The 16,382-nt window shown below is 40.4% G+C and overlaps 1 non-coding gene across 1 annotated transcript; it reads left to right on the top strand.

Annotated features, from left to right (window-relative positions):
• The first annotated feature begins 10,217 nt into the window (after window positions 1-10,217).
• Window positions 10,218-10,336, top strand: LOC130456572 (5S ribosomal RNA). The gene has a single exon (XR_008915643.1). It is a non-coding gene; the product is annotated as a 5S ribosomal RNA (ribosomal RNA).
• Window positions 10,337-16,382: the final 6,046 nt, after the last annotated feature.

Here is a 16,382-nt window from a genome sequence, read left to right as displayed (position 1 = left end):
CAGTTCTCCTGTCACATCTCAGGAATTAATTACAGCCTTTCAATTTGCCTAGCACTGCTGTGTGTGTGTGGGGGGGGGGGCGTACTTATGGCCTTTTAGGGTGAACTTTCTTTGTTATGGACTTTCTAAATGTTAAGTAGGGGTACTTTAGGTTCTTGATTGATCAACTTAAAATAGACAAAGGGAGTAAAAATTCTCTTTCACTGAAGAGTAAAATTAAGTTTGAGTTAATGCCTGTTAGGTTAGAAGTTATAATTAATTAATCCACTATGTATTAATGATTACAGTAATTGGGATTGATTTATCAGATAGTTTCATATTGTATGAAACTTGTTCAAAGGATTTATTAGTATTGCCACTTCCCACTTCTAAGTAGGCCATGCTTGAAATAAAGTTAATATACCTTAGTGATACTCCCTTTCCTCTCTGTGAATCATTACTGCCCACTTCCCAGTGACTTTTGGTTTAAGGCTTTAACTTCCTAAGGTCCCCATTACAACTCACCAAGCCTATTAGTTGATGGCTTGTAGAAACCCACTGCCAAGATAATCTATAACTGATGATCTGAAGACCAGCTGACAAAACAGTCATGATTGCTTTACATGTCCTTTTGCCACTCCTAGGGTCTCCATGGCTTCTGGAAGTGACCAATCACAAATTGTACTATGTCATTCTATTTTTAGTAGTCTCTAATTCTGTATAAATATTTGCTCTCAAGCAGAAGAGAAGGAAGGTCTTGGACCCAATTCATTAGGGACCACTGGTCTCTCCAATAAATTGAATATACTCAGAGTTGTGCTTCAGTGAAGGTTTGTTGCTGATTGCATTCATTATGGCTCACAGCCAAGAGGAAGAGTAGGTATATTCCTTGTTCCTTGCTGCTGGTTCTCAGCAACATCTCCTCTAAGGTTTATTCCACGTAGATATTTCACATTATCCAGACCCTGGTTGTTTTTATTCTTGCCTTCCTTTGTCACTGAGTTTTGCACATGTCTCAGAGCCACACTTATCACCTCAAATCCTGCCTATAGTGCTTCTACTATCTCTAAATGAATGAATAAATGAATTAATGGACATGTATATACATAGATAGAGGCAATATACATATATGCATATCACATACATATGTGCAAATAGAGTATGTGTATATACATCCATCACATATATATGTGTATATTGTGGAAAGGAAACAAGACTGACAGTTGGTGGGGGAAGGGGCATCTGAGAGTGGCAGTTGGGTCTTGTGACTAGCACTTCCTTCCTGGGGGGGGGGGGACTTGCTTCCTGGTGTTGGAGGAGGTAGGAGCTTGTTCAGCCCAGTCTGGTGTGGTGTTCCTCTTCTTGGTTCAGCCCAAAGATTCAGGCCTGTTATTTCTGAAGGTTAGAACAAAAACTGTGTTTGCTTTCTGTCTACTGCTAAGATTGTGAATTAGACAAAACTGGACTGATATAGAGTAGACGGGAGTGGGAGAACCCTCCGCCAACCTCTGGGGCCTGGCCGAACTCTGAAGTTGAGGAAAGAACTCCAATTCCAACTGGTTATTAAACTTTATATTATTTGAATTCGCAGTCAGATAAGTGGACTATTCTTTCTGGTCATAGAGGGAGTTGAACTTCAGTTCAGTCATTCCAGGACAAACAGTCCTTATTGGACCCCTGCTGTTTCCTCTCAGCAAGGGGCATCTCCCTCCTTTGCCTCACCGAGCAATATTCCCTCTCTCCTCAACTCCTCCATACCCCATACAAACCTCCCATTATCTCTCATTTTTCCAATCCTCACATTTCCTTTCTCAATAAATATTACAATAATCTCCCCTCAAATGGCCTGGCCTCCCAGTCTATCAACCTACTCACTTGCCACAATCTAGACTTTCACTCTACCTCAGCCACACAGGGATAGTCATACTCTTAAGAGCAGCAGCAATTTTCTATAATCCAGAACTCTGAAATTCCTCTAATACCATAGTTGTTGTTGATTTTTTTAAAACCCTAACCATCTGTCTTAGAAAAGATTCTAAGAATCAGTTCCAAGGCAGAAGAGTTGTAAGGGCTAGGCAATTGGAAGTTAAATGACTTGCCCAGGATCACACAGCTAGAAAATGTCTACAGCCAGATTTGAACTCAGTACCTCTTGTTTCCAGGCTTGGCTGTCTCTGAGACTATAGCTTCTTATGATCTCATCTCTTCCTTCTCCTAATCCTATTCTTCATCCTCATATGACTCTTTACCCCTTACTGCTTTTCCTACCAATACTCTCAAAAAAAAAAAAAGCCCTTATATTCCCTCTTAGAATCAATACTATGCATTGGTTCCAAGGCAGAAGCTATTCATCCCTTTCCAAAGTCTAACCATCAGTTACCCCAACTATATGCATTTTCTGCCCCTATTTTCAAGATGCTGAATTCTACTGGAAGAAGTTGTTCAACCTTACTGACTGGATCCATTATAAATTTGTCAAATAATGTCAAATGTTTTCTCTCCCTTCCACTGAAATCCTTTTACTCTCCCTTACTTGACAAAGTATTTGTTCTGAATTTTTTCTTCTTTCCTCAAGCTCCAGACACCAATCCTTCTCCCTTACTCTGACCTTAGAAGATCTTGCACATACTTTACTGAAAAAAGAAAAGTAAAGTAAAGCCCATACATTACAAGCTGTTGTTCAATCATTTCTCAGTTGTGTTTGACTCTTCATGACCTGATTTGGGGTTTTCTTGGCAAAGATAATGGAGTGGCTTGCAATTTCCTTCTCCAGCCCATTTTATAAGAGGAAACTGATGCAAAGAGAATATAGTGACTTGCTTGGGGTCACACAACTAGTAAGTATCTGAGGCCAAATTTGAACTTAAAAAGATAAGTCTACCTGACTCCAGGCCTGACATTCTATCCATTGTATTGCCTACCTGCCCTTCTTATTTCTATACCTTAAAATTCCCTTTCAACATTCTCTATTCTCTCTTTTGTTTCTGTCTCTGTGAATGAGGAAATTCACAGAGAATGAGGACTCAACTTGTCCCCTTCATCCTATCCCTCTTTCCTCTGGAATACTACCCCTTTAGCCACCTCTTTCTCTCTAATATTCAGTCTTTCCTAGATCTTCATCCCAGTGACAGATGAAGCATCTTTGGCCAGCATACATCTCCCTTGTCTGATGGTTTTTGTCAGAGTTACATTGAATGTATTTCTGTTACGTTTTTCCAAGGAATCTTGAATGAGTTTTGATGTATGAATGGATAGGAGAAACACTTTTTTTTGAACCAGCATTTGGTTCTACCAAATCAAATGTTTTTTCAAAACGGACAATAATAAGTACAATAGCATTCTATGCTCTTTATATCAATTAAATGTGAAATGGTAAAGATGAAGTCTAGGGAGCTAGGTGGCACAGTGGACAGAATGAAGTCAGGGAGACTCATCTTTCTGAGTTAAAATCTGGTCTCATACACTTACTAACTGTGTGACCCAAGTCATTCAAACCCATTTGTCTATGTTTATTTGTAAAATGAGCTGGAGAAGGAAATGGCAAACCACTTCAGTATCTTTACCAAGAAAACGCAAACAGGGTCATGAAGATTTGGACACAACTAAAATGGCTGAACTACAAAAGATGTAGTCCATTGTTGAATATAATTTATAAAAGACTGCTTGTTTCTCAATACCCTCATCTAGTGTGGTCTTGATTCATGTGTATATTGCTCTCATACATATTTCTGTGAAGTGAAAGCATATATATAGGAGGGTAGTTACTAGTGTTTGGAGGGTCTTTGGTATTAATAAGGTCTGAGGGTTTTCTTCACCTACACCTTTGGTATCTTCACCTCTTTCAGATATCATGTATATTGATATTGATCCCCCAACACCTTCACCATTGAATCATGGATAGCATAGATCTCCTTCCTTTATATTTAGTCCAATTCAGATACCTTTTCTTTCTTTGTTCTCTTTAGTGCCATTTCTACTTCACCTATAAACACATCTGAAATATTAGCTTCTATTGTGGGAAGACAACTATCTTTGATGGAGAAAAATTTATTAGAATATTTTTTGCAGCTCTTTCCTATTTTTGTTCTATTCAAAATGCTCTTCTGTTTTTATCCTTGAATGTCCTTTAAATGATTTTCTTAGTTGGATTTCTTATAATAATTCTTATATTAGTAATATTAATATTTATATAGTCCTTTAATGTTTACAAAATGTATTACAGATATTATCTCCTTTGAGCTTCATAATATCCTGTGAGGTACTATAGATGTTATTACTCTGAATTTAATATAAATTCTACCCCTTATTCCTTTGAAAGCCCATTTTGGTGGGTATCAGCCCCATCCTTTGACTGGGTGAGCTTGCTATGCCAGAGGCTTCATGGCTCCTTGTCCTCTGAGAAGAGGCTGGCCTCTAGTCCTGCATGACTCCTGGCCTCAGAAAAATTGGCCTCTGACCTCATCTGAGGTCAAGATAGTCCAACCAGAGAAACCCAGAAGGAGTGACATCAATGGCTTTATAAGAGAAGGGAATAAGGAAGTGGGAAGGACTTTTTTGGGCTTTTGGTTTTTATCTCTCTTGAACTGGAGACTTGTTGGCATGGCCTCTTTTGGCTGGCAGAGACAACTGTGGCATAGCCAGGTGATTTTCTCTTTCTCTAACTTTTACTAATAAATAATTATAAATTAATATACATTAGCCAGAGAATTTTAATCATTTCATTACTGCCGTTTTATGAATGAGGAAACTGAGACTGAATAAAGGGAAAAGATTTTTTCAGTTATAGAGAATTAATAAATGTTTAAACAGGATTTGAAACAGGTTTTCCTGACTCCAAATCCAGTTCTCTCTCTATACGAGCTGACATTTATGCAGTACTTTCCATTCCTATGAAGTAGGTATTATATTATCTCCTTTTCACCAATGAGGAAACACATTTTTAAAAGTAAGGGAACTGGGATAGCTAGGTAATACAGTAGATAGAGCACCAGGTCTAGAATCCAGAGATTCTGGGATCAAATTGGGCCTAGCTACTTCTACCTATATGACCTTGGACAAGTTACTTTGGCATGGGACCCCGGGTTTCCCTTGGATACCCCAAGTCCTAGAAGGGTTTCAGGTCAAGCACAAAGCAGGAAAATTCCTTCCTTCTTTGCATTCTTGTTAATGCTGAGGAAAAGGTAACTCTGGGCATCAGAGACTCCAGACAAGGAAAGACCCCTGCAAGAAATATTCTCCCTGGATTCTCCCCTAGATTTTGAGATGGACACAGCTATACATCTTCGGGTTATACTCTGATAACATCAGACTATAATCTAGAACATCTACTTATCCCTTAAACTATGCCCTGTCAACCCCTGTGTCTTTGGGACACAAAACATCACTTTAGCCCTGGTCAGATAAGAAACATCCCCCACTTCTGCCCAACCTCATTCCATTCCATTATCTCTAGTCATGTAGACCCTGTTGTCAAAAGGGTATATAAAGCCCAGAATCCATTTCCTCTAGGAGGCAGTATCCCGCCTGCACTGTCCTTCCAGTCAAACTCAACATGAATACCAAATTAATAAATTTCTATTTTTATTTCTAAGCTAAGTTATGTAATCTTGCATTCTTGCAAAGGGTATCTGTCCCGAACCTGGGATTCACCTCAAGACCCCCCACAACTACTTGACCTTGATTGTCTAACCCTTGTTGCTCTTCTGTCTTAGAATCAAAACTAAGACAGAAGGTAAGGGATTAAAAAAAAAGTGAAGAGGTCTGCTTAGTCACATAGCTAGTGTCAGAGCTGGGACTTGATCCTCAAAGTCTTTTGACACTAAAACTTGTAGTGGAAGGTGAAGAAAGAGAACCCTGCAGGCCACTTAGATCATACTTTTTTATTTTTTAATTTAAATCTATTTTTGTTTTTTATTTAAGTTTATTTAATTAATTAATTTAGAATATTTTTCCATTGTTAACATGATTCATATTCTTTCCCTCCCCTCCTCTCATCTCCCTCCCATAGCCAAAGAGTAATTCCACTGGGTTTTACATGTATCATTGATCAAGAGCTATTTCCATATTATTAATATTTGCAAGAGAGTGATCATTTAGAGTCTACATCCCTAATCATATTCCCATCAAACCATGTGATCAAGCAGTTGTTTTTCTTTTATGTTTCTATTCCCACAGTTCTTTCTCTGGATTTGGAGAGTGTTCTTTCTCCTAAGTCCTTCAGAATTGTCCTGGATCATTGAATTGCTGTTTGTAGAGAAGTCCATTCTGTTTGATTGTGCCACAGTGTATCCTTCTCTATGTCTAATGTTCTCCTGTTTCTGCTCCTTTCACTCTGCATTAATTCCTGGAGGTCATTTCAGTTCATATGGAATTCTTCTAGTTTATTATTCCTTTGAGCCGAATAGTATTCAATCATCAACAGATACCACAACTTGTTCAGCCATTCCCCAATCAGAAAAGTATCCCCTCATTTTCCAATTTTTTGGTACCACAAAGAGCAACACTCTAAATATTTTTGTGCACATATCTCTTTTTTGTGCACATACCCCATTATCTCTTTGGGGTACAAACCCAACAGTGCTATGGCTGGATCAAAGGGCAGCTTTTTAGTTCCCTTTGGGCATAGTTCCAAATTGCCTTCCAGAATGGTTGGATCAATTCACAACTCGACCAGCAATGCATGAATGTCTCAATTTTGCCACATCCCCTCCAACATTTATTATTTTCCTTTGCTGTCATAGTGGCCAATCTGCTAGGTGTGAGATGGTACCTAAGAGTTGCTTTGATTTGCATTTCTCTAATTATAAGAGATTTAGAACGTTTTTCATGTTCTTATTAATAGTTTTAATTTCTTTATCTGAAAATTGCCTATTCGTGCCCCTTGTCCATTTATCAATTGGGGAATGGCTTGATTTTTTGTACAATTGATTTAGCCACTTATAAATTTGAGTAATTAGATCTTTGTCAGAGGTTTTTGCTATAAAGATTTTTCCCCAATTTGTTGCTTTCCTTCTGATATTGTTTGCATTGGTTTTTGTTTATACAAACCCTTTTTAATTTAATGTAATCAAAGTTATTCATTTTACGTTTTGTAATCTCTATCTCTTGCTTGGTCTTAAAATCTTTCCTTTCCCATAGATTTGACAGGTATACTATTCTATGTCTAATTTACTCTTAGTTTCCTTCTTTATATTTAAGTCATTCAACTATTCTGAATTTATCTTGGTGTAGGGTGTGAGTTGTTGATTTAAACCTAATCTCTCCATACTGTTTTCCAATTTTCCCAGCAATTTTTTGTCAAATTGTGGGGTTTTGTCCCCAAAGGTGGGATCTTTGGGTTTATTGTACACTATCTTACTGAGGTAGATCATACTTTCATAGATAAAGAGCTAGAAGGAATCTTAGTGGCTATCTCATTTTAAGGATGAGGAAACTGAGGTCTAGAAGTTTAAAAACTTACCCAAGGACACAGTAAATAATGAGAACCAGGGCCTATAATCCTAAATACAGTGCTCTTTTTACTAAATCATACTCATTTCCAAAGAAAGAATCAATAGGATTGGGGGAAGAAGGAGAAAGAAGACATGCATGAAGATGAATCTTAGGTTTTGAACTTGGCTGCCTAGAAACAGAGAGGAAGAGAGTTGTAAAATAGCATAAAGATGAGGAGGGATTCATCATATTAAGTAGGAAAGAAGTTGAAGGCAGAATCTTAAAAGCCAATCAGAGTAGTTTAGACTTGTTAAAAATGGAGCAATAACTCATTCTAGGTTTTTTTAATCAGCGAAGTGCAAAAAGCAAGGGCAGGTAAAGTACAGGCAGGAAGTAAAAAGACTAGTTAGAAAGTTGTTTTACTAGGTGAGATGTAGAGGATAAAGGCTGAGGTAGGAAGGTGAGAAAGTGCACTTTTCATTTCTCAAGTTCTTTCACAGCTCTGATTAATTCATGTTCTATTTAATCATCACAAGAACTATATGTGGTAGGTATTATCTCCATGTTACAGAGATAAAAAACTGAGGCTCAGAGTTATAACTTGTTCAGTACTTGAATTCAGGTCTTTTTTGTGGATTCTTCTAAGAGATACGTCATCAAATTATAGAAATTAAAGTTAGGTAAGATTTTTAAAGATTTCTCAGTGATAGGCCATGAGCCTTGGTTGTTATTGTTTTTAAGGGCATATAAGGAAGGACCAGGCTGCTTATATTTCCAAGGTCTCTGGTTGTTGTGGGTTTTCATACTGCTGCCACTTGAATCATACTTTCATAGATATAAAGCTAGAAGAAATCTTAGAGACTATCTCATTTTATAGATGAGGAAATTGAGGTCTAGAAGTTAAAAGACTTAGCCCAGGGCACACAGTTAATGGTGGGAATCAGGGCCTCTGTCTCCAAAAACTCCAAATATTCTTTTTCACTAAACCACATTAATTTTCAAAGAAACAGAGACTGGCTAAGGAGTGAAGATAATGTCAATTTTTGACATGTTGAATTTAGGGTGGCAAAGGGACAGTCAAATCTGGCTTCTATGATAGAGGGAAGAAAGCTTTCTTCTCTCAAGACCTACCATCCCATGGGAAAAAAGTCAAGGTGCATACATAAGTTATATACTTACATACACATGCACATATGTGTTATGTATTATATATTTTTAGAAAGAAAAATGTAATCAGGGGACATAAAACTTTATGCAATAAATATAACAAGTTTTAAAAACATCTACTTTAGTCCCACATCTTGGGTCATTCAATCATTATCAAACATGATAATATTAACTTTTATTTAATCCTATTATGATTAAAATTCTCTGGAGATTGTATCTTAATTTATAATTATTTACTACTAAATAATAAAAAGCAGGCTAGAGAAAAAGAAGACATCAGTCATGTGTGACCAGCTAGCTGCTTTCTCTTTTCAGAACTGAAAGTGACACCTCCTCATTCTGAATTCCCAGGAAAAAAAATCCTCCTTTCTCCCTGCACTCAAATGTATGCTTTTCCTGGTATCCTTTTCCCAAGCTTCTTTAACAGGAGCACTCTGACCTCCTTCTGGATAAGAGTCCTCACTCAGGACTTCTGGACATCAAACCTGCAAAGTGCCCAAGTCTACTTCTTTCTACCACACTATATCAAGAGGCTTATTTACAGGTAAACAAAAAGCTTTGTCTCTACCCCTATTCAGCAAGGGGAAGGAGGAAGAAGAATGCTTTATCTTCAATCTTAAGAATAAACTTTTTCCCCTTTAAAACCCAGAGATTGAGTTGGAGTACCAAATAATGGGTTACAGGCTAGTGTAAAATTCCACAATTCTTCTAAGACTTGCAAAGCACTTTAGATATATTATCTCATTTTATCCTCAAAACATTTCGCGGAAGTAGATGCTATTACCATTTCAGTCTTACAGATAAAGAAACTGTGTTCAGTGGATTAAAAGCCAGGCCTAGAGACTGGAGGTCCTAGGCTCAAATCTGGCCTCAGACACTTCCTAGCTATATGAAGATGGCCAAGTCACTTAATCCCCATTGACTAGCCCTTAATGCTCTTCAGCCTTAGAACCAATACACAGCATTGATTCTAAGACAGAAAGTAAGGGACTAAAAAAAGAAGTTACCCTTCAAAAAAGTGCAAAAAAGAATTCAGCAAAACTAACCTACATATCACCTAAGTCTAACATTATATGTAATGTTGCACACTCAAAATCCTACAATTCTGCACAGAGAAAAGAGAAGTACATTTTTTTATCCCTCCTCCAGGGTAAACTTTGATCAGCTACAATTACATACATTTCTTTGTTACTACAAAATTGCTGCTCTAGCTATTTGGACATCTAGGGGATAGAGAGCAGGCCGCCGTCAGAAGCCAGACTGGAACGTTAAGAGAATAAGAATAAAGGAAATAGAGGCACAGAATATAGATGGCTTCCTCTAGTTTAGTCACCAAAAAAAGAGACTGGGAGGATAGTATGGTCCTCTACAATAATGAAGAAGATAGGAGCAGGGGAGGGTTTAGGGGAAAAGATAACGGGATCCATTTTAGACATACTGATTTTAAGATGTTTGAAAAGCAGTCGAAGATATGAGATTAGAGGGCAGTAGAGATTTGGGGCAAGATGGATAGATTTGTGTGCTTGTAGGAAGGAAGGAAACAAGCAACAGAGATTAAAGATAATTGAAAGAGTGGGAATAATAGAGAGGGGGCAATCTGCTGGAGAAGACAGGATGAAATCAAATCACTACTAGTTCATGTCTATGGCCATACCACCCTGAATGCGCCCGCTCTCATCTGATCTCGGAAGCTAAGCAGGGTTGGGCCTGGTTAGTACTTGGATGGGAGACCGCCTTGGAATACCGGGTGCTGTAGGCTTTTTCAAACTTGGGGTGCATGGGGTGTTCAGGGAGGGGTAGTATCTCTGGTATGGAGGGCTCCTCGTGCCCTCTTAGGGCAGCTCTCCAGCCACTGACCCTCACCTGACACCCAGCTCTCACTTGTGGCTCCCAGTAGCTGCTAGCATGCGGCAGCGGCCACACCCCAGGCAACGGCTTCCACAGGCCGGCTAAACCTTGTGAGGGTAGCCATCGGGTCATCGACCCCTGGTGAACCAGGGCTTTGCTCACTCAGCATGTGAAGACTGTTTCGGCGGAACAGGTGGAAGAAACCAATAAGAAGGTTCAAGGGCTGAGATGGCGACGCAGCAAAGCACTGTGGAGTGCTTAGGGCATGTTGGAGCACAAAAGACAACACGGCCATCCAATGCAGCTGAGGAAGTCTCCAGGTGTAACGACTTTTCGTGCCACTGGACCCAGGCTTCCAACGCCGAGAGAGTGGGACTGTCTCTGTGCATCGACTTTCCCACTTAAATCTCCTTCACACACAAGTATCTTTGTGCACACTCATCTATCTTGACCCCGTCCACCCTCTTCAAGACCTGCGGAGATGGGGGGGTGGCGACGCAACAGGTGGAGGTGACCACTGGCAGTTGTAGTCACGATCCTGCACGTAGGCGGCCCACGGACCAGTGGTCGCTGGGCCCTGTAGGGCAGCAGAGACGTTCGGCAGCATCCTGGGCGACTGAGCAGCCCTCTCTAGGACAGCACTGCTCATCCTAATCAAGGGAGGGGACTAGAAAAGGTGTCCCAAACATTGCCTGCCCTACAAACACCCGGCCAGCACACCACGGCTGGTGGGTCATCCCTTTAAGGGGTTGAAATCAAAGAAAACAAAATACAAAGAAATTCCTACTAGGAGCATGGAACATCAGAACATTACTTGATAGAGAGAATACCCCAAGACCTGAAAGAAGAACAGCTCTAATCGGTAAAGAACTGGCGTGATATAACATCGACATCGCATCATTAAGTGAAACACGCTTACCAGAAGAGGGATCACTCAGCAAACCCACCACTGGATACACCTTCTTCTGGAAAGGTAGAGCCTCATATGAAGACAGAATCCACGGTGTTGGCCTGGCTATCAAGACCAGTTTGCTCAAACAGCTGCCAGACTTGCCTGTGGTCATCAGTGAGAGGCTCATGAAGATTCGTTTGCCTCTCAGCAAAGACCGGTATGCCACAATCATCAGCGCGTATGCCCCTACACTGACCAGCACAGAGGAGACCATAGAGCAGTTCTGCTCTGACCTGGGTGCCATCCTGCCCTCAGTGCCCACAAATGACAAGCTGATACTACTGGGAGACTTCAACGCCCGCGTTGGCCAGGACCATGAAAATTGGAAAGGAGTGCTTGGCAAACACGGCGTGGGCAAAATGAACAACAATGGCCTACTGCTACTAAATAAATGCTCAGAGTTTGAACTCACCATCACAAACACTGTGTTCAGAATGGCGAACAAATATAAAACAACGTGGATGCACCCACGATCAAAGCAGTGGCATCTCAGTGACTACATCATTGTATGCCGATGAGAAATCCAGGATGTACAGATCACCAGAGCCGTGAGAGGAGCTGAATGCAGGACAGACCACCGATTGGTTAAAGTGACTCTTCAAATGCTCATTGTGCCTTGCTATCTAAAACGTGCCCAGACAGTTCACGCATTTTACAACAGGTGAGTCGTCTTAGAGATCCATCTTATTTGCAAACATTCCAGTCCTGCCTAGATGACAAGCTGTCAGTCAAGGGACCACTAACTGGAAGCTCAACCGAGAAATGGAACCAGTTCAGAGACGCAGCGAAGGAAATATCAAAGGAAGTCCTAGGTCCCAAACAACGCAACCACCAGGACTGGTTCCACGAGAACAACACTGCTATTGAAGATCTATTGAGCAAAAAGAACAAAGCCTTTCTGGAGTGGCAAAATAACCCAAACTCTGCTCCTAAAAAGAACAGATTCAAGTCTCTCCAAGGCACGACGCAGTGTGAGTTCAGGAAAATGCAAGACCGATGGTGGGAAAACAAGGCAGAAGAAATCCAGCGCTTTGCTGATACAAAAAACTACAAACAATTTTTCAGTGCCCTCAAGACTGTCTATGGGCCATTAAAACCCACCACCACTCCCTTGCTATCCTCTGACGGTGACACTCTCATAAAAGATAAAAAAGGCATCAGCAACAGGTGGAAAGAACGCTTCAGTCAGCTTCTCAACCAACCCTCTTCAGTTGACCAAAGCACCCTTGACCAGATCCCCCAAAACCGCACCACTGAACAACTTGACATCCCTCCTTCAATAGAGGAAGTCCAAAAAGCCATTAAACAAATGAGTGCAGGCAAGGCACCCGGTAAAGACGGGATCCCAACCGAGGTGTACAAGGCCTTAAATGGAAAGGCGCTCCAAGCATTCTACATAGTGCTGACCAGCATATGGGAAGAGAAAGACATGCCCCCAGAACTCAGAGATGCCTCTATCGTAGCCCTATACAAGAACAAAGGCTCATGAGCAGCCTGTGACAACTACAGAGGCATCTCACTACTCTCCACTGCTGGAAAGATCCTCGCTCGTGTTATACTCAACAGACTCCTATCATCTCTTTCAGAGCAGAACCTGCCTGAATCTACAATGTGGCTTCCAACCAGATCGCAGTACCATTGACATGGTCTTCATGGTGAGGCAAATGCAGGAAAAATGCCTTGAGCAGAACCTGAGTCTCTACATTGTCTTCATAGACCTGACAAAGGCATTTGACACAGTGAACGGGGATGCATTGTGGGTGATCCTCAGCAAGCTTGGTTGCCCAGCAAAATTCATCAAACTGATCCAGCTCTTTCATGTCGACATGACAGGGGAAGTCCTATCTGGTGGAGAGACTTCTGATCGCTTCAACATCTCCAATGGTGTGAAACAAGGCTGTATCCTTGCTCCGGTGGTATTCAACCTATACTTCACCCAAGTATTACGACATGCTGTGATGGATCTAAATCTGGGCTTCTACATCAAATACCGACTGGATGGCTCACTATTCGACCTTCGCCGCCTGACTACAAAAACAAAGACAACAGAGAGACTCATCCTGGAAGCTCTCTTTGCAGATGACTGTGCTCTCATGGCCCACCAAGAAAATCATCTTCAAACCATTGTGGACAGGTTCTCTACTGCAACAAAACTGTTTGGAATAATTGCTCATATCAACAAAACACGGGGGATGTAATGCAGCATATTGGCCATCTTAGGATCCCAAATGGGACTATAACAACCCTGAGAATTATCTACAACTATACCATTGTAGAGAGGCCATCCTCACAGCAATGAGGGAATGTACAGACAGTACAGATAAGTGGATGGAACTTGAAAAAATTAAGCAAAATGAGGAAGAAACACCCTCCAGATTCATGGATAGAATAATTGAGTTTGGGGACAGATACCTGCATTTTGATCTATCTAAAAAGAATTGCTTAAGACAAGTTAGAAGAATCTTTGTCAATAACTCTTGCAAAGCGATTAAGGATTATTTTAGAACACATTGTCCAAGATGGTCAGAGATGGACCTTGAAGAATTGCGAAAAACAGCTATATATGTTTTAAAGGGAAACAAAGAAACAGAGGAAGAAAATAATGATGCCATAGAGGAAATTAAGAAAGAAATGAGATGTTTAAAAGATAAGATAGCCAAACTAGAAAGTGGGCATGATAATGAACCAATGACACTTGCCCCTCTCCAGAAATCTAATTATCAATCCATTACCTGCCACTTCTGTGGGAAGAAGGGCTACAATATGGTAGAGTGTAGAGTTTTTCTCAAAATTATAGGAAGGAATATGCAGTTTAATAACAACTACAGAAGTGATAATTATAGAAATAACTATAATTATGACAATGCAAACCACTTTAGGAATGATGACTATAGGAATAGATATTGGGAAAATGATAACTCAAATCAAATGACTCCACAACAATATATAAAAAATGGTGCTCATTCAAAAAATACTTGGGGTGCTAATGCCCCTCAGGGGGGTGCCCAAGGAACTTCCCAAACACAATGTAGGTGTCCGGGAGGGAGGTGGCTGTGGCACAGGAATCAGAGGATACAACCTTTGATTTTCCAGACCCTGATATCCTACTACCTGTTGTCCCTATCCACTACACCCGCATACTAATGAACCCCATGTTACTTTAAAGGTGGGTAACACCTATTATGATTGTCCTTTAGGCACTGGAGCTTCCTGGTCTGTATTAAAGAGAACACCTTACATTGTTATTCTGTTGGCTCAGAGAATGTAATAGGAGTATCAGGAATATCCCAAAGAGTTAAAAGACTTCCCCCTAGAATGGTGTCTATAGGACCCCTAGAGGTACAACATTCCTTCCTTTTGATGCCTGACTCCCCTTTAAATTTGCTGGGGAGGGACCTTCTATGCAAACTCAGAGCCACAATAACTTGCTCCCCAGATGGTTCCTTATCATTGGAAGTACCAGAGGCATCTTTAAATTTACTCCCTGTAATTCTCTCAGAGAGTCAGGAGGAAAAAGAGCATCCCACCTATGAAATACCTGAACATATACCGGAGTTGCTTTGGGCCACATCTTCTTCCAATGTAGGTTTACTTAAGTCAGCTATTCCTATGCAGATAAAAATTAAATCTAGCCCACGTCCTTCCATTCCTCAGTATACCCTCTCAAAAGAGGCAATTGAGGGAATTATCCCAGTAATTAACTCATTAATTGCATAGGGAATAATAATCCCTTATAAATCTGAATACAACACGCCCATCCTGCCCATTAAAAAACCAAAAAGAGGGTCTGATGGCAAACACCTCTATAGATTCATGCAGGATTTGAGGGCTGTGAATAATCACATTATAAAGAGACACTCTGTAGTTTCCAACATCAATACTATTATTTCTTCTATTCCTAGTACAGCTACATACTTTACAGTAGTAGACTTGTGCTCAGTCTTTTTTTCCATACCCATACATGAGAACCCCAGGCATATCTTTGCTTTCACCTGGCAGGGCCATAAATACTCCTGGGGTCATTTGCCACAAGGTTTCCTAGACAGCCCGAGCTTATTTGCGTAAATTTTGAGCCAAGATACAGATAATATAAAATTTAAAAACAGCAAATTAATCAAATACATAGATGATCTACTCTTGGCTTCAACAGATGCGGAAGCATGTCAGGAAGATAGAGAACACCTTCTTTTAGAATTGCACAAAAGAGGTCATAAGATCTCGAAGGATAAGGTTCAGTGGTGCCTCCCTAAAGTAGAACATATGGGGTTCATCCTGACCATGGGTGTCTGCTTTATTTCTCCCAAACAAATTGAGAATATTCAAAATTTAAGCACTCCTACCACTAAGAAATAGTTGAGAGCAATTTTGGGAGCAACAGGGTTTTGCAGACAATGAATTCCTTGCTATGAGGGAATTACTAAACCCCTTATATCACTAACAAGGGATTCAGTCCCTGAACCCCTCAAATTAGAACCAGAACACCTGTCAGCTCTATCAGATCTAAAAAAGGCTATACTGTCTTCCCCCGCTCTATTTATCCCAGATTACAACAAGCCATTTAATTTGTATGTACATGAGCGAAGAGGGGTAGCTTCAGGTGTTTTAACTCAGACTTTGGGACCTTCTCAGCACCCAATTGCTTATTATTCTGCCCAACTGGACCCAGTAGCATCAGGAACACCACCATGTCTTAGAGGGGTAGCTGCTACAGTGACAAAAACAGTTAATCTAGTATTGGGATGCCCATTAACAATTATGTGCCCACATGAGGTAGAAGCATTGTTGCTAAGACATAGAACACAGGCATTTTCTGATCAGCGAATTACAAGGTATGAAATAACCTTGTTAAACAATGAAAACATTACCTTGAAGCACTGTTCAACTCAACCCTGCCACCTTGCTTCCAGATTTACCAATTTCAGGAAGTTGGTGTGAAACACTAGTGTCCATGGCAGAAAAGCCTTGAGATGATCTCTTGGACACTCCCTTAAACAACTCAGATCTG

The sequence above is a fragment of the Monodelphis domestica genome, chromosome 1, assembly GCF_027887165.1.
Source record: "Monodelphis domestica isolate mMonDom1 chromosome 1, mMonDom1.pri, whole genome shotgun sequence".
NCBI classification, from domain to species: Eukaryota; Metazoa; Chordata; class Mammalia; order Didelphimorphia; family Didelphidae; genus Monodelphis; species Monodelphis domestica.
Note: the sequence above shows the minus strand (reverse complement) of the source record. Positions and strands in the feature narration are given on the sequence as shown.